This window comes from Haliotis rubra, unplaced genomic scaffold (assembly GCF_003918875.1).
Source record: "Haliotis rubra isolate DU_JTF1 unplaced genomic scaffold, ASM391887v1 Scf607, whole genome shotgun sequence".
Classification (NCBI taxonomy): Eukaryota; Metazoa; Mollusca; class Gastropoda; order Lepetellida; family Haliotidae; genus Haliotis; species Haliotis rubra.
The window spans coordinates 624,930-645,210 of NW_025767310.1; positions in this window are offsets into that span (position 1 = coordinate 624,930).

Below are 20,281 nucleotides of genomic sequence, written 5' to 3' on the forward strand. Positions count from 1 at the left end.
AGCAGCTACAAGTCAGCAAGACATGAGCAGTTCCACTACGACACCAAATCATAAGCAGCTACAAGTCAGCAAGACATTAGCAGTTCCACCACGCCACCAAATCATAAGCAGCTACAAGTCAGCAAGACATTAGCAGTTCCACTACGCCACCAAATCATAAGCAGCTACAAGTCAGCAGCAAGACATTAGCAGTTCCACAACGCCACCAAATCATAAGCAGCTTCAAGTCAAGCAAGACATGAGCAGGTTCCACCACGCCACCAAATCATAAGCAGCTACAAGTCAGCAAGACATTAGCAGTTCCACCACGCCACCTAATCATAAACAGCTACAAGTCAGCAGGACATTAGCAGCTCCACCACGACACCAAATCATAAATCAGCTACAAGTCAGCAAGACATGAGCAGTTCCACCACGCCACCAAATCATAAAGCAGCTACAAGTCAGCAAGACATGAGCAGTTCCACAACGCCACCAAATCATAAGTAGCTACAAGTCAGCAAGACATCAGCAGTTCCACCACGCCACCAAATCATAAGTAGCTACAAGTCAGCAAGACATTAGCAGTTCCACAACGCCACCAAATCATAAGCAGCTACAAGTCAGCAAGACATGAGCAGTTCCACCACGCCACCAAATCATAAGCAGCTACAAGTCAGCAAGACATTAGCAGTTCCACCACGCCACCAAATCATAAGCAGCTACAAGTCAGCAAGACATTAGCAGTTCCACAACGCCACCAAATCATAAGCAGCTACAAGTCAGCAAGACATTAGCAGTTCCACCACGCCACCAAATCATAAGCAGCTACAAGTCAGCAAGACATTAGCAGTTCCACCACGCCACCAAATCATAAGCAGCTACAAGTCAGCAAGACATTAGCAGTTCCACAACGCCACCAAATCATAAGCAGCTACAAGTCAGCAAGACATTAGCAGTTCCACCACGCCACCAAATCATAAGCAGCTACAAGTCAGCAAGACATTAGCAGTTCCACAAAGCCACCAAATCATAAACAACTACAAGTCAGCAAGACATGAGCAGTTCCACAACGCCACCAAATCATAAGCAGCTACAAGCCAGCAAGACATTAGCAGTTCCACCACGCCACCAAATCATAAGCAGCTACAAGTTAGCAAGACATTAGCAGTTCCACTACGACACCAAATCATAAGCAGCTACAAGTCAGCAAGACATTAGCAGCTCCACTACGCCACCAAATAATAAGCAGCTACAAGTCAGCAAGACATGAGCAGTTCCACCACGTCACCTAATCATAAACAACTACAAGTCACCAGGACATTAGCAGCTCCACAACGCCACCAAATCATAAGTAGCTACAAGCCAGCAAGACATGAGCATTTCCACCACGCCACCAAATCATCAGTAGCTACTAACCAGCAAGACATTAGCATTTCCACAACGCCAACAAATAGTAAGCAGCTACAAGTCAGCAAGACATGAGCAGTTCAACAACGCCACCAAGTCATAAGCAGCTACAAGTAAACAAGACATTAGCAGTTCACACTAGGCCACCAAATCATAAGCAGCTACAAGCCAGAAAGACATGAGCAGTTCCACTACGACACCAAATCATAAGCAGCTACAAGCCAGCAAGACATGAGCAGTTCGACAACTCCACCAAATCATAAGCAGCTACAAGTAAACAAGACATTAGCAGTTCCACCACGACACCAAATCATAAGCAGCTACAAGCCAGCAAGACATTAGCAGTTCCACCACGCCACCAAATCCATAAGCAGCTACAAGCCAGCAAGACATTAGCAGTTCCACCACGCCACCAAATCATAAGCAGCTACAAGTCAGCAAGACATTAGCAGTTCCACTACGACACCAAATCATAAGCAGCTACAAGTCAGCAAGACATTAGCAGCCACTACGCCACCAAATCATAAGCAGCTACAAGTCAGCAAGACATGAGCAGTTCCACCACGCCACCAAATCATAAGCAGCTACAAGTCAGCAAGACATGAGCAGTTCCACCACGCCACCAAATCATAAACAGCTACAAGTCAGCAAGACATTAGCAGTTCCACAACGCCACCAAATCATAAGCAGCTACAAGTCAGAAAGACATGAGCAGTTCCACCACGCCACCAAATCATAAGCAGCTACAAGTCAGACATTAGCAGTTCCACCACGCCACCAAATCATAAGCAGCTACAAGTCAGCAAGACATTAGCAGTTCCACCACGCCACCAAATCATAAGCAGCTACAAGCCAGCAAGACATTAGCAGTTCCACCACGCCACCAAATCATAAGCAGCTACAAGCCAGCAAGACATTAGCAGTTCCACTACGCCACCAAATCATAAGCAGCTACAAGTCAGCAAGACATGAGCAGTTCCACCACGCCACCAAATCATAAGCAGCTACAAGTCAGCAAGACATTAGCAGTTCCACCACGCCACCAAATCATAAGCAGCTACAAGTCAGCAAGACATTAGCAGCTTCACAACGCCACCAAATCATAAGCAGCTACAAGTCCAGCAAGACATTAGCAGTTCCACTACGCCACCAAATCATAAGCAGCTACAAGTCAGCAAGACATTAGCAGTTCCACTACGCCACCAAATCATAAGCAGCTACAAGTCAGCAAGACATTAGCAGTTCCACTACGCCACCAAATCATAAGCAGCTACAAGTCAGCAAGACATGAGCAGTTCCACCACGCCACCAAATCATAAGCAGCTACAAGTCAGCAAGACATTAGCAGTTCCACTACGCCACCAAATCATAAGCAGCTACAAGCCAGCAAGACATTAGCAGTTCCACAACGCCACCAAATCATAAGCAGCTACAAGTCAGCAAGACATTAGCAGTTCCACAACGCCACCAAATCATAAGCAGCTACAAGTCAGCAAGACATTAGCAGTTCCACAACGCCACCAAATCATAAGCAGCTACAAGTCAGCAAGACATTAGCAGTTCCACCACGCCACCAAATCATAAAGCAGCTACAAGTCAGCAAGACATTAGCAGTTCCACAACGCCACCAAATCATAAGCAGCTACAAGTCAGCAAGACATGAGCAGTTCCACCACGCCACCAAATCATAAGCAGCTACAAGTCAACAAGACATTAGCAGCTCCACTACGCCACCAAATCATAAGCAGCTACAAGCCAGCAAGACATTAGCAGTTCCACAACGCCACCAAATCATAAGCAGCTACAAGTCAGCAAGACATTAGCAGTTCCACAACGCCACCAAATCATAAGCAGCTACAAGTCAGCAAGACATTAGCAGTTCCACAACGCCACCAAATCATAAGCAGCTACAAGTCAGCAAGACATTAGCAGTTCCACTACGCCACCAAATCATAAGCAGCTACAAGTCAGCAAGACATTAGCAGTTCCACTACGACACCAAATCATAAGCACCTACAAGCCAGCAAGACATTAGCAGTTCCACCACGCCACCAAATCATAAGCAGCTACAAGTCAGCAAGACATTAGCATTTCCACCACGCCACCAAATCATAAGCAGCTACAAGTCAGCAAGACATTAGCAGTTCCACCACGCCACCAAATCATAAGCAGCTACAAGTCAGCAAGACATTAGCAGTTCCACCACGCCACCAAATCATAAGCAGCTACAAGTCAGCAAGACATTAGCAGTTCCATCAAGCCACCAAATCATAAGCATCTACAAGTCAGCAAGACATTAGCAGTTCCACAACGCCACCAAATCATAAGTACCTACAGGTGAGGAAGAAATGAGCAGTTCCACCATGCCACCAAATCATAAGGAGCTACAAGTCAACAAGACATTAGCAGTTCCACCACGCCATCTAATCATAAACAACTACAAGTCACCAGGACATTAGCAGCTCCACAACGCCACCGAATCATAAGCAGTTACAAGTAGACAAGACATTAGCAGTTCCACCACGCCACCAAATCATAAGCAGCTACAAGCCAGCAAGACATTAGCAGTTCCACTACGACACCAAATCATAAGCAGCTACAAGTCAGCAAGACATTAGCAGCTCCACTACGCCACCAAATCATAAGGAGCTACAAGTCAGCAAGACATTAGCAGTTCCACTACGACACCAAATCATAAGCAGCTACAAGTCAGCAAGACATTAGCAGTTCCACAACGCCACCAAATCATAAGCAGCTACAAGTCAGCAAGACATTAGCAGTTCCACAACGCCACCAAATCATAAGCAGCTACAAGTCAGCAAGACATTAGCAGTTCCACTACGACACCAAATCATAAGCAGCTACAAGTCAGCAAGACATTAGCAGTTCCACTACGCCACCAAATCATAAGCAGCTACAAGCCAGCAAGACATTAGCAGTTCCACCACGCCACCAAATCATAAGCAGCTACAAGTCAGCAAGACATTAGCAGTTCCACAACGCCACCAAATCATAAGCAGCTACAAGTCAGCAAGACATTAGCAGTTCCACCACACCACCAAGTCATAAGCAGCTACAAGTGAACAAGACATTAGCAGCTCCACTTCGCCACCAAATCATCAGCAGCTACAAGCCAGCAAGACATTAGCATTTCCACAACGCCACCAAATCATTAGCACCTACAAGCCAGCAAGACATTAGCAGTTCCACCACGCCACCAAATCATAAGCAGCTACAAGTCAGCAAGACATTAGCAGTTCCACTACGACACCAAATCATAAGGAGCTACAAGTCAGCAAGACATTAGCAGTTCCACTACGACACCAAATCATAAGCAGCTACAAGCCAGCAAGACATGAGCAGTTCCACCACGCCACCAAATCATAAGCAGCTACAAGTCAGCAAGACATTAGCAGTTCCACAACGCCACCAAATCATAAGCAGCTACAAGTCAGCAAGACATTAGCAGTTCCACAACGCCACCAAATCATAAGCAGCTACAAGTCAGCAAGACATTAGCAGTTCCACAACGCCACCAAATCATAAGCAGCTACAAGTCAGCAAGACATTAGCAGTTCCACTACGCCACCAAATCATAAGCAGCTACAAGTCAGCAAGACATTAGCAGTTCCACTACGCCACCAAATCATAAGCAGCTACAAGTCAGCAAGACATTAGCAGTTCCACAACGCCACCAAATCATAAGCAGCTACAAGTCAGCAAGACATTAGCAGTTCCACAACGCCACCAAATCATAAGCAGCTACAAGTCAGCAAGACATTAGCAGTTCCACCACGCCACCAAATCATAAGCAGCTACAAGTCAGCAAGACATTAGCAGTTCCACAACGCCACCAAATCATAAGCAGCTACAAGTCAGCAAGACATTAGCAGTTCCACCACGCCACCAAATCATAAGCAGCTACAAGTCAACAAGACATTAGCAGCTCCACTTCGCCACCAAATCATAAGCAGCTACAAGTCAGCAAGACATTAGCAGTTCCACAACGCCACCAAATCATAAGCAGCTACAAGTCAGCAAGACATTAGCAGTTCCACAACGCCACCAAATCATAAGCAGCTACAAGTCAGCAAGACATTAGCAGTTCCACAACGCCACCAAATCATAAGCAGCTACAAGTCAGCAAGACATTAGCAGTTCCACTACGCCACCAAATCATAAGCAGCTACAAGTCAGCAAGACATTAGCAGTTCCACCACGCCACCAAATCATAAGCAGCTACAAGCCAGCAAGACATTAGCAGTTCCACCACGCCACCAAATCATAAGCAGCTACAAGTCAGCAAGACATTAGCAGTTCCACCACGCCACCAAATCATAAGCAGCTACAAGTCAGCAAGACATTAGCAGTTCCACCACGCCACCAAATCATAAGCAGCTACAAGTCAGCAAGACATTAGCAGTTCCACAACGCCACCAAATCATAAGCTACCTACAAGTCAGGAAGAAATGAGCAGTTCCACCATGCCACCAAATCATAAGCAGCTACAAGTCAACAAGACATTAGCAGTTCCACCACGCCACCTAATCATAAACAACTACAAGTCACCAGGACATTAGCAGCTCCACAACGCCACCGAATCATAAGCAGCTACAAGTAGACAAGACATTAGCAGTTCCACCACGCCACCAAATCATAAGCAGCTACAAGCCAGCAAGACATGAGCAGTTCCACAACGCCACCAAATCATAAGCAGCTACAAGTCAGCAAGACATTAGCAGTTCCACCACGCCACCAAATCATAAGCAGCTACAAGTCAGCAAGACATTAGCAGTTCCACCACGCCACCAAATCATAAGCAGCTACAAGCCAGCAAGACATTAGCAGTTCCACCACGCCACCAAATCATAAGCAGCTACAAGTCAGCAAGACATTAGCAGTTCCACTACGCCACCAAATCATAAGCAGCTACAAGTCAGCAAGACATTAGCAGTTCCACTACGCCACCAAATCATAAGCAGCTACAAGTCAGCAAGACATTAGCAGTTCCACTACGCCACCAAATCATAAGCAGCTACAAGTCAGCAAGACATGAGCAGTTCCACCACGCCACCAAATCATAAGCAGCTACAAGTCAGCAAGACATTAGCAGTTCCACTACGCCACCAAATCATAAGCAGCTACAAGTCAGCAAGACATGAGCAGTTCCACCATGCCACCAAATCATAAGCAGCTACAAGTCAGCAAGACATTAGCAGTTCCACCACGCCACCTAATCATAAACAACTACAAATCACCAGGATATTAGCAGCTCCACCACGACACCAAATCATAAGTAGCTACAAGCCAGCAAGACATTAGCAGTTCCACCACGCCACCAAATCATAAGCAGCTACAAGCCAGCAAGACATTAGCAGTTCCACTACGACACCAAATCATAAGCAGCTACAAGTCAGCAAGACATGAGCAGTTCCACCACGCCACCAAATCATAAGCAGCTACAAGTCAGCAAGACATTAGCAGTTCCACCACGCCACCAAATCATAAGCAGCTACAAGTCAGCAAGACATTAGCAGTTCCACAACGCCACCAAATCATAAGCAGCTACAAGTCAGCAAGACATTAGCAGTTCCACTACGCCACCAAATCATAAGCAGCTACAAGTCAGCAAGACATGACATTAGCAGCTCCACTACGCCACCAAATCATAAGCAGCTACAAGTCAGCAAAGACATGAGCAGTTCCACCACACCACCAAATCATAAGCAGCTACAAGTGAGCAAGACATTAGCAGCTCCACTACGCCACCAAATCATAAGCATAAGCAGCTACAAGCCAGCAAGACATTAGCAGTTCCACAACGCCACCAAATCATAAGCAGCTACAAGTCAGCAAGACATTAGCAGTTCCACAACGCCACCAAATCATAAGCAGCTACAAGTCAGCAAGACATTAGCAGTTCCACAACGCCACCAAATCATAAGCAGCTACAAGTCAGCAAGACATTAGCAGTTCCACTACGACACCAAATCATAAGCAGCTACAAGTCAGCAAGACATTAGCAGTTCCACTACGCCACCAAATCATAAGCAGCTACAAGTCAGCAAGACATTAGCAGTTCCACCACGCCACCAAATCATAAGCAGCTACAAGTCAGCAAGACATTAGCAGTTCCACAACGCCACCAAATCATAAGCAGCTACAAGTCAGCAAGACATTAGCAGTTCCACCACGCCACCAAATCATAAGCAGCTACAAGTCAGCAAGACATTAGCAGTTCCACTACGCCACCAAATCATAAGCAGCTACAAGTCAGCAAGACATTAGCAGTTCCACAACGCCACCAAATCATAAGCAGCTACAAGTCAGCAAGACATTAGCAGTTCCACCACGCCACCAAATCATAAGCAGCTACAAGTCAGCAAGACATTAGCAGTTCCACTACGCCACCAAATCATAAGCAGCTACAAGTCAGCAAGACATTAGCAGTTCCACTACGCCACCAAATCATAAGCAGCTACAAGTCAGCAAGACATTAGCAGTTCCACCACGCCACCAAATCATAAGCAGCTACAAGTCAGCAAGACATTAGCAGTTCCACAACCACCAATCATAAGCAGCTACAAGTCAGCAAGACATTAGCAGTTCCACCACGCCACCAAATCATAAGCAGCTACAAGTCAGCAAGACATTAGCAGTTCCACCACGCCACCAAATCATAAGCAGCTACAAGTCAGCAAGACATTAGCAGTTCCACAACGCCACCAAATCATAAGCAGCTACAAGTCAGCAAGACATTAGCAGTTCCACCACGCCACCAAATCATAAGCAGCTACAAGTCAGCAAGACATTAGCAGTTCCACCACGCCACCAAATCATAAGCAGCTACAAGTCAGCAAGACATTAGCAGTTCCACCACGCCACCAAATCATAAGCAGCTACAAGTCAGCAAGACATTAGCAGTTCCACAACGCCACCAAATCATAAGCAGCTACAAGTCAGCAAGACATGAGCAGTTCCACCACGCCACCAAATCATAAGCAGCTACAAGTCAGCAAGACATTAGCAGTTCCACCACGCCACCAAATCATAAGCAGCTACAAGTCAGCAAGACATTAGCAGTTCCACCACGCCACCAAATCATAAGCAGCTACAAGTCAGCAAGACATGAGCAGTTCCACCACGCCACCAAATCATAAGCAGCTACAAGCCAGCAAGACATTAGCAGTTCCACTACGCCACCAAATCATAAGCAGCTACAAGTCAGCAAGACATTAGCAGTTCCACCACGCCACCAAATCATAAGCAGCTACAAGTCAGCAAGACATTAGCAGTTCCACCACGCCACCAAATCATAAGCAGCTACAAGTCAGCAAGACATTAGCAGTTCCACAACGCCACCAAATCATAAGCAGCTACAAGCCAGCAAGACATTAGCAGTTCCACTACGCCACCAAATCATAAGCAGCTACAAGTCAGCAAGACATTAGCAGTTCCACTACGCCACCAAATCATAAGCAGCTACAAGTCAGCAAGACATTAGCAGTTCCACCACGCCACCAAATCATAAGCAGCTACAAGTCAGCAAGACATTAGCAGTTCCACTACGCCACCAAATCATAAGCAGCTACAAGTCAGCAAGACATTAGCAGTTCCACAACGCCACCAAATCATAAGCAGCTACAAGTCAGCAAGACATTAGCAGTTCCACAACGCCACCAAATCATAAGCAGCTACAAGTCAGCAAGACATTAGCAGTTCCACAACGCCACCAAATCATAAGCAGCTACAAGTCAGCAAGACATTAGCAGTTCCACTACGCCACCAAATCATAAGCAGCTACAAGTCAGCAAGACATTAGCAGTTCCACTACGCCACCAAATCATAAGCAGCTACAAGTCAGCAAGACATTAGCAGTTCCACCACGCCACCAAATCATAAGCAGCTACAAGTCAGCAAGACATTAGCAGTTCCACAACGCCACCAAATCATAAGCAGCTACAAGTCAGCAAGACATTAGCAGTTCCACCACGCCACCAAATCATAAGCAGCTACAAGTCAGCAAGACATTAGAAGTTCCACTTCGCCACCAAATCATAAGTAGCTACAAGCCAGCAAGACATTAGCAGTTCCACAACGCCACCAAATCATAAGCAGCTACAAGTCAGCAAGACATTAGCAGTTCCACCACGCCACCAAATCATAAGCAGCTACAAGTCAGCAAGACATTAGCAGTTCCACTACGCCACCAAATCATAAGCAGCTACAAGTCAGCAAGACATTAGCAGTTCCACTACGCCACCAAATCATAAGCAGCTACAAGTCCAGCAAGACATTAGCAGTTCCACCACGCCACCAAATCATAAGCAGCTACAAGTCAGCAAGACATTAGCAGTTCCACAACGCCACCAAATCATAAGCAGCTACAAGTCAGCAAGACATTAGCAGTTCCACCACGCCACCAAATCATAAGCAGCTACAAGTCAGCAAGACATTAGCAGTTCCACAACGCCACCAAATCATAAGCAGCTACAAGTCAGCAAGACATTAGCAGTTCCACAACGCCACCAAATCATAAGCAGCTACAAGTCAGCAAGACATTAGCAGTTCCACCACGCCACCAAATCATAAGCAGCTACAAGTCAGCAAGACATTAGCAGTTCCACAACGCCACCAAATCATAAGCAGCTACAAGTCAGCCAAGACATTAGCACTTCCACCACGCCACCAAATCATAAGCAGCTACAAGTCAGCAAGACATTAGCAGTTCCACAACGCCACCAAATCATAAGCAGCTACAAGTCAGCAAGACATTAGCAGTTCCACCACGCCACCAAATCATAAGCAGCTACAAGTCAGCAAGACATTAGCAGTTCCACCACGCCACCAAATCATAAACAACTACAAGTCAGCAAGACATTAGCAGCTCCACCACGCCACCAAATCATAAGCAGCTACAAGTCAGCAAGACATTAGCAGTTCCACCACGCCACCAAATCATAAGCAGCTACAAGCCAGCAAGACATTAGCAGTTCCACTACGCCACCAAATCATAAGCAGCTACAAGTCAGCAAGACATTAGCAGTTCCACCACGCCACCAAATCATAAGCAGCTACAAGTCAGCAAGACATTAGCAGCTCCACCACGCCACCAAATCATAAGCAGCTACAAGTCCAGCAAGACATTAGCAATTCCACCACGCCACCAAATCATAAGCAGCTACAAGCCAGAAAGACATTAGCAGTTCCACTACGACACCAAATCATAAGCAGCTACAAGTCAGCAAGACATTAGCAGCTCCACTACGCCACCAAATAATAAGCAGCTACAAGTCAGCAAGACATGAGCAGTTCCACCACACCACCAAGTCATAAGCAGCTACAAGTAAACAAGACATTAGCACCTCCACTACGCCACCAAATCAAAAGCCGCTACAAGCCAGCAAGACATTAGCAGTTCCAATACGCCACCAAATCATATGCAGCTACAAGTCAGCAAGACATTAGCAGTTCCACAACGCCACCAAATCATAAGCAGCTACAAGTCAGCATGACATGAGCAGTTCCACAACGCCACCAAATCATAAGCACCTACAAGTCAGCAAGACATTAGCAGTTCCACAACGCCACCTAAATCATAAGCAGCTACAAGTCAGCAAGACATTAGCAGTTCCACAACGCCACCAAATCATAAGCAGCTACAAGTCAGCAAGACATGAGCAGTTCCACAACGCCACCAAATCATAAGCAGCTACAAGTCAGCAAGACATTAGCAGTTCCACAACGCCACCAAATCATAAGCAGCTACAAGTCAGCAAGACATTAGCAGTTCCACAACGCCACCAAATCATAAGCAGCTACAAGTCAGCAAGACATTAGCAGTTCCACAACGCCACCAAATCATAAGCAGCTACAAGTCAGCAAGACATGAGCAGTTCCACCACGCCACCAAATCATAAGCAGCTACAAGTCAGTAAGACATGAGCAGTTCCACCACGCCACCAAATCATAAGCAGCTACAAGTCAGCAAGACATTAGCAGTTCCACTACGCCACCAAATAATAAGCAGCTACAAGTCAGCAAGACATGAGCAGTTCCACCACACCACCAAATCATAAGCAGCTACAAGTAAACAAGACATTAGCAGTTCCACTACGCCACCAAATCATAAGCAGCTACAAGTCAGCAAGACATTAGCAGTTCCACAACGCCACCAAATCATAAGCAGCTACAAGTCAGCAAGACATGAGCAGTTCCACAACGCCACCAAATCATAAGCAGCTACAAGTCAGCAAGACATGAGCAGTTCCACAACGCCACCAAATCATAAGCAGCTACAAGTCAGCAAGACATTAGCAGTTCCACAACGCCACCAAATCATAAGCAGCTACAAGTCAGCAAGACATTAGCAGTTCCACAACGCCACCAAATCATAAGCAGCTACAAGTCAGCAAGACATTAGCAGTTCCACAACGCCACCAAATCATAAGCAGCTACAAGTCAGCAAGACATTAGCAGTTCCACAACGCCACCAAATCATAAGCAGCTACAAGTCAGCAAGACATGAGCAGTTCCACAACGCCACCAAATCATAAGCACCTACAAGTCAGCAAGACATGAGCAGTTCCACAACGCCACCTAATCATAAGCAGGTACAAGTCAGAAAGACATTACCATTTCCACGACGCCACCAAATCATAAGCAGCTACAAGTCAGCAAGACATTAGCAGTTCCACAACGCCACCAAATCATAAGCACCTACAAGTCAGCAAGACATTAGCAGTTCCACAACGCCACCAAATCATAAGCAGCTACAAGTCAAGCAAGACATTAGCAGTTCCACTACGCCACCAAATCATAAGCAGCTACAAGTCAGCAAGACATTAGCAGTTCCACCACGCCACCAAATCATAAGCAGCTACAAGTCAGCAAGACATTAGCAGTTCCACTACGCCACCAAATCATAAGCAGCTACAAGTCAGCAAGACATTAGCAGTTCCACTACGCCACCAAATCATAAGCAGCTACAAGTCAGCAAGACATTAGCAGTTCCACCACGCCACCAAATCATAAGCAGCTACAAAGTCAGCAAGACATTAGCAGTTCCACTACGCCACCAAATCATAAGCAGCTACAAGTCAGCAAGACATTAGCAGTTCCACCACGCCACCAAATCATAAGCAGCTACAAGTCAGCAAGACATTAGCAGTTCCACAACGCCACCAAATCATAAGCAGCTACAAGTCAGCAAGACATTAGCAGTTCCACCACGCCACCAAATCATAAGCAGCTACAAATCAGCAAGACATTAGCAGTTCCACTACGCCACCAAATCATAAGCAGCTACAAGTCAGCAAGACATTAGCAGTTCCACTACGCCACCAAATCATAAGCAGCTACAAGTCAGCAAGACATTAGCAGTTCCACAACGCCACCAAATCATAAGCAGCTACAAGTCAGCAAGACATTAGCAGTTCCACAACGCCACCAAATCATAAGCAGCTACAAGTCAGCAAGACATTAGCAGTTCCACAACGCCACCAAATCATAAGCAGCTACAAGTCAGCAAGACATTAGCAGTTCCACAACGCCACCAAATCATAAGCAGCTACAAGTCAGCAAGACATTAGCAGTTCCACAACGCCACCAAATCATAAGCAGCTACAAGTCAGCAAGACATTAGCAGTTCCACCACGCCACCAAATCATAAGCAGCTACAAGTCAGCAAGACATTAGCAGTTCCACCACGCCACCAAATCATAAGCAGCTACAAGTCAGCAAGACATTAGCAGTTCCACTACGCCACCAAATCATAAGCAGCTACAAGTCAGCAAGACATTAGCAGTTCCACCACGCCACCAAATCATAAGCAGCTACAAGTCAGCAAGACATTAGCAGTTCCACTACGCCACCAAATCATAAGCAGCTACAAGTCAGCAAGACATTAGCAGTTCCACCACGCCACCAAATCATAAGCAGCTACAAGTCAGCAAGACATTAGCAGTTCCACTACGCCACCAAATCATAAGCAGCTACAAGTCAGCAAGACATTAGCAGTTCCACCACGCCACCAAATCATAAGCAGCTACAAGTCAGCAAGACATTAGCAGTTCCACTACGCCACCAAATCATAAGCAGCTACAAGTCAGCAAGACATTAGCAGTTCCACTACGCCACCAAATCATAAGCAGCTACAAGTCAGCAAGACATTAGCAGTTCCACCACGCCACCAAATCATAAGCAGCTACAAGTCAGCAAGACATTAGCAGTTCCACAACGCCACCAAATCATAAGCAGCTACAAGTCAGCAAGACATTAGCAGTTCCACCACGCCACCAAATCATAAGCAGCTACAAGTCAGCAAGACATTAGCAGTTCCACAACGCCACCAAATCATAAGCAGCTACAAGTCAGCAAGACATTAGCAGTTCCACCACGCCACCAAATCATAAGCAGCTACAAGTCAGCAAGACATTAGCAGTTCCACCACGCCACCAAATCATAAGCAGCTACAAGTCAGCAAGACATTAGCAGTTCCACCACGCCACCAAATCATAAGCAGCTACAAGTCAGCAAGACGAGCATTAGCAGTTCCACCACGCCACCAAATCATAAGCAGCTACAAGTCAGCAAGACATTAGCAGTTCCACCACGCCACCAAATCATAAGCAGCTACAAGCCAGCAAGACATTAGCAGTTCCACAACGCCACCAAATCATAAGCAGCTACAAGTCAGCAAGACATTAGCAGTTCCACCACGCCACCAAATCATAAGCAGCTACAAGTCAGCAAGACATTAGCAGTTCCACCACGCCACCAAATCATAAGCAGCTACAAGTCAGCAAGACATTAGCAGTTCCACCAACGCCACCAAATCATAAGCAGCTACAAGTCAGCAAGACATTAGCAGTTCCACCACGCCACCAAATCATAAGCAGCTACAAGTCAGCAAGACATTAGCAGTTCCACCACGCCACCAAATCATAAGCAGCTACAAGTCAGCAAGACATTAGCAGTTCCACCACGCCACCACCAAATCATAAGCAGCTACAAGTCAGCAAGACATTAGCAGTTCCACAACGCCACCAAATCATAAGCAGCTACAAGTCAGCAAGACATTAGCAGTTCCACAACGCCACCAAATCATAAGCAGCTACAAGTCAGCAAGACATTAGCAGTTCCACCACGCCACCAAATCATAAGCAGCTACAAGTCAGCAAGACATTAGCAGTTCCACCACGCCACCAAATCATAAGCAGCTACAAGTCAGCAAGACATTAGCAGTTCCACAACGCCACCAAATCATAAGCAGCTACAAGTCAGCAAGACATTAGCAGTTCCACAATCAAATCATAAGCAGCTACAAGTCAGCAAGACATTAGCAGTTCCACTACGCCACCAAATCATAAGCAGCTACAAGTCAGCAAGACATTAGCAGTTCCACTACGCCACCAAATCATAAGCAGCTACAAGTCAGCAAGACATTAGCAGTTCCACCACGCCACCAAATCATAAGCAGCTACAAGCCAGCAAGACATTAGCAGTTCCACTACGCCACCAAATCATAAGCAGCTACAAGTCAGCAAGACATTAGCAGTTCCACTACGCCACCAAATCATAAGCAGCTACAAGTCAGCAAGACATGAGCAGTTCCACCACGCCACCAAATCATAAGCAGCTACAAGTCAGCAAGACATTAGCAGTTCCACTACGCCACCAAATCATAAGCAGCTACAAGCCAGCAAGACATTAGCAGTTCCACCACGCCACCAAATCATAAGCAGCTACAAGTCAGCAAGACATTAGCAGTTCCACAACGCCACCAAATCATAAGCAGCTACAAGTCAGCAAGACATTAGCAGTTCCACAACGCCACCAAATCATAAGCAGCTACAAGTCAGCAAGACATGAGCAGTTCCACAACGCCACCAAATCATAAGCAGCTACAAGTCAGCAAGACATTAGCAGTTCCACCACGCCACCAAATCATAAGCAGCTACAAGTCAGCAAGACATTAGCAGTTCCACAACGCCACCAAATCATAAGCAGCTACAAGTCAGCAAGACATTAGCAGTTCCACCACGCCACCAAATCATAAGCAGCTACAAGTCAGCAAGACATTAGCAGTTCCACAACGCCACCAAATCATAAGCAGCTACAAGTCAGCAAGACATTAGCAGTTCCACAACGCCACCAAATCATAAGCAGCTACAAGTCAGACAAGACATTAGCAGTTCCACTACGCCACCAAATCATAAGCAGCTACAAGTCAGCAAGACATTAGCAGTTCCACTACGCCACCAAATCATAAGCAGCTACAAGTCAGCAAGACATTAGCAGTTCCACCACGCCACCAAATCATAAGCAGCTACAAGTCAGCAAGACATTAGCAGTTCCACTACGCCACCAAATCATAAGCAGCTACAAGTCAGCAAGACATTAGCAGTTCCACTACGCCACCAAATCATAAGCAGCTACAAGTCAGCAAGACATTAGCAGTTCCACTACGCCACCAAATCATAAGCAGCTACAAGTCAGCAAGACATTAGCAGTTCCACCACGCCACCAAATCATAAGCAGCTACAAGTCAGCAAGACATTAGCAGCTCCACCACGCCACCAAATCATAAGCAGCTACAAGTCAGCAAGACATTAGCAGTTCCACTACGCCACCAAATCATAAGCAGCTACAAGTCAGCAAGACATTAGCAGTTCCACTACGACACCAAATCATAAGCAGCTACAAGTCAGCAAGACATTAGCAGTTCCACTACGCCACCAAATCATAAGCAGCTACAAGTCAGCAAGACATTAGCAGTTCCACAACGCCACCAAATCATAAGCAGCTACAAGTCAGCAAGACATTAGCAGTTCCACTACGCCACCAAATCATAAGCAGCTACAAGCCAGCAAGACATTAGCAGTTCCACTACGCCACCAAATCATAAGCAGCTACAAGTCAGCAAGACATTAGCAGTTCCACGACGCCACCAAATCATAAGCAGCTACAAATCAGGAAGACATGAGCAGTTCCACTACGCCACCAAATTATGAGCAGCTACAAGTCAGCAAGACATTAGCAGTTCCACTACGACACCAAATCATAAGCAGCTACAAGCCAGCAAGACATTAGCAGTTCCACCACGCCACCAAATCATAACCAGCTACAAATCAGCAAGACATTAGCAGTTCCACAACGCCACCAAATCATAAGTAGCTACAAACCAGCAAGACATTAACATTTCCACCATGCAACCAAATCATAAGCAGCTACAAGTAAGCAAGACATTAGCAGTTCCACCACGCCACCAAGACATAAGCAGCTACAAGTAAACAAGAAATTAGTAGTTCCACTACGACACCAAATCATAAGCAAATACAAGCCAGAAAGACATTAGCAGTTCCACCACGCCACCAAATCATAAACAACTTCAAGTCACCAGGACATTAGCAGCTCCACCACGCCACCAAATCATAAGCAGCTACAAGTCAGCAAGACATTAGCAGTTCCAGCACGCCACCAAATCATAAGCAGCTACAAGTCAGCAAGACATTAGCAGTTCCACCACGCCACCAAATCATAAGCAGCTACAAGTCAGCAAGACATGAGCAGTTCCACTACGCCACCAAATCATAAGCAGCTACAAGTCAGCAAGACATTAGCAGTTCCACGACGCCACCAAATCATAAGCTACAAATCAGCAAAGACATGAGCAGTTCCACTACGCCACCAAATCATAAGCAGCTACAAGTCAGCAAGACATTAGCAGTTCCACTACGCCACCAAATCATAAGCAGCTACAAGCCAGCAAGACATTAGCAGTTCCACCACGCCAACAAATCATAAGCAGCTACAAGTCAGCAAGACATTAGCAGTTCCACTACGCCACCAAATCATAAGCAGCTACAAGTCAGGAAGACATTAGCAGTTCCACTACGCCACCAAATCATAAGCAGCTACAAGTCAGCAAGACATTAGCAGTTCCATCACGCCACCAAATCATAAGCAGCTACAAGTCAGCAAGACATTAGCAGTTCCACAACGCCACCAAATCATAAGCAGCTACAAGTCAGCAAGACATTAGCAGCTCCACTACGCCACCAAATCATAAGCAGCTACAAGTCAGCAAGACATTAGCAGTTCCACAACGCCACCAAATCATAAGCAGCTACAAGTCAGCAAGACATTAGCAGTTCCACTAACGCCACCAAATCATAAGCAGCTACAAGTCAGCAAGACATTAGCAGTTCCACTACGCCACCAAATCATAAGCAGCTACAAGTCAGCAAGACATTAGCAGTTCCACCACGCCACCAAATCATAAGCAGCTACAAGTCAGCAAGACATTAGCAGTTCCACCACGCCACCAAATCATAAGCAGCTACAAGTCAGCAAGACATTAGCAGTTCCACTACGCCACCCAAATCATAAGCAGCTACAAGTCAGCAAGACATTAGCAGTTCCACTACGCCACCAAATCATAAGCAGCTACAAGTCAGCAAGACATTAGCAGTTCCACTACGCCACCAAATCATAAGCAGCTACAAGTCAGCAAGACATGAGCAGTTCCACCACGCCACCAAATCATAAAGTCAGCTACAAGCCAGCAAGACATTAGCAGTTCCACTCCACTACGCCACCAAATCATAAGCAGCTACAAGTCAGCAAGACATTAGCAGTTCCACTACGCCACCAAATCATAAGCAGCTACAAGCCAGCAAGACATTAGCAGTTCCACTACGCCACCAAATCATAAGCAGCTACAAGCCAGCAAGACATTAGCAGTTCCACCACGCCACCAAATCATAAGCAGCTACAAGTCAGCAAGACATTAGCAGTTCCACAACGCCACCAAATCATAAGCAGCTACAAGCCAGCAAAGACATTAGCAGTTCCACCACGCCACCAAATCATAAGCAGCTACAAGTCAGCAAGACATTAGCAGTTCCACCACGCCACCAAATCATAAGCAGCTACAAGTCAGCAAGACATTAGCAGCTCCACCACGCCACCAAATCATAAGCAGCTACAAGTCAGCAAGACATTAGCAGTTCCACTACGCCACCAAATCATAAGCAGCTACAAGTCAGCAAAGACATTAGCAGTTCCACTACGCCACCAAATCATAAGCAGCTACAAGTCAGCAAGACATTAGCAGTTCCACTACGCCACCAAATCATAAGCAGCTACAAGTCAGCAAGACATTAGCAGTTCCACCACGCCACCAAATCATAAGCAGCTACAAGTCAGCAAGACATTAGCAGTTCCACAACGCAACCAAATCATAAGCAGCTACAAGTCAGCAAGACATTAGCAGTTCCACAACGCCACCAAATCATAAGCAGCTACAAGTCAGCAAGACATTAGCAGTTCCACTACGCCACCAAATCATAAGCAGCTACAAGTCAGCAAGACATTAGCAGCTCCACTACGCCACCAAATAATAAGCAGCTACAAGTCAGCAAGACATTAGCAGTTCCACCACGCCACCAAATCATAAGCAGCTACAAGTAAACAAGACATTAGCAGCTCCACAACGACCACCAAATCATAAGCAGCTACAAGTCAGCAAGACATTAGCAGTTCCACTACGCCACCAAATCAAAAGCAACTACAAGTCACCAGGACATTAGCAGCTCCACTACGACACCAAATCATAAGCAGCTACAAGTCAGCAAGACATTAGCAGTTCCACTACGACACCAAATCATAAGCAGCTACAAGTCAGCAAGACATTAGCAGTTCCACTAAGCCACCAAATCATAAGCAGCTACAAGTCAGCAAGACATGAGCAGTTCCACGACGCCACCAAATCATAAGCAGCTACAAGTCAGCAAGACATTAGCAGTTCCACGACGCCACCAAATCATAAGCACCTACAAGTCAGCAAGACATTAGCAGCTCCACCACGCCACCAAATCATAAGCAGCTACAAGTCAGCAAGACATGAGCAGTTCCACTACGCCACCAAATCATAAGCAGCTACAAGTCAGCAAGACATTAGCAGTTCCACAACGCCACCAAATCATAAGCAGCTACAAGTCAGCAAGACATTAGCAGTTCCACTACGCCACCAAATCATAAGCAGCTACAAGTCAGCAAGACATTAGCAGTTCCACCACGCCACCAAATCATAAGCAGCTACAAGTCAGCAAGACATTAGCAGTTCCACTACGCCACCAAATCATAAGCAGCTACAAGCCAGCAAGACATTAGCAGTTCCACCACGACACCAAATCATAAGCAGCTACAAACCAGCAAGACATTAGCATTTCCACCATGCAACCAAATCATAAGCAGCTACAAGTAAGCAAGACATTAGCAGTTCCACCACGCCACCAAATCATAAGCAGCTACAAGTAAACAAGAAAGACATTAGCAGTTCCACCACGCCACCAAATCATAAGCAGCTACAAGTCAGCAAGACATTAGCAGTTCCACAACGCCACCAAATCATAAGCAGCTACAAGTCAGCAAGACATTAGCAGTTCCACAACGCCACCAAATCATAAGCAGCTACAAGTCAGCAAGACATTAGCAGGTTCCACAACGACACCAATCATAAGCAGCTACAAGTCAGGAAGACATGAGCAGTTCCACCACGCCACCAAATCATAAGCAGCTACAAGTCAGCAAGACATTAGCAGTTCCACCACGCCACCAAATCATAAGCAGCTACAAGTCAGCAAGACATTAGCAGTTCCACTACGCCACCAAATCATAAGCAGCTACAAGTCAGCAAGACATTAGCACCAAATCATAAGCAGCTACAAGTCAGCAAGACATTAGCAGTTCCACCACGCCACCAAATCATAAGCAGCTACAAGTCAGCAAGACATTAGCAGTTCCACTACGCCACCAAATCATAAGCAGCTACAAGTCAGCAAGACATTAGCAGCTCCACTACGCCACCAAATCATAAGCAGCTACA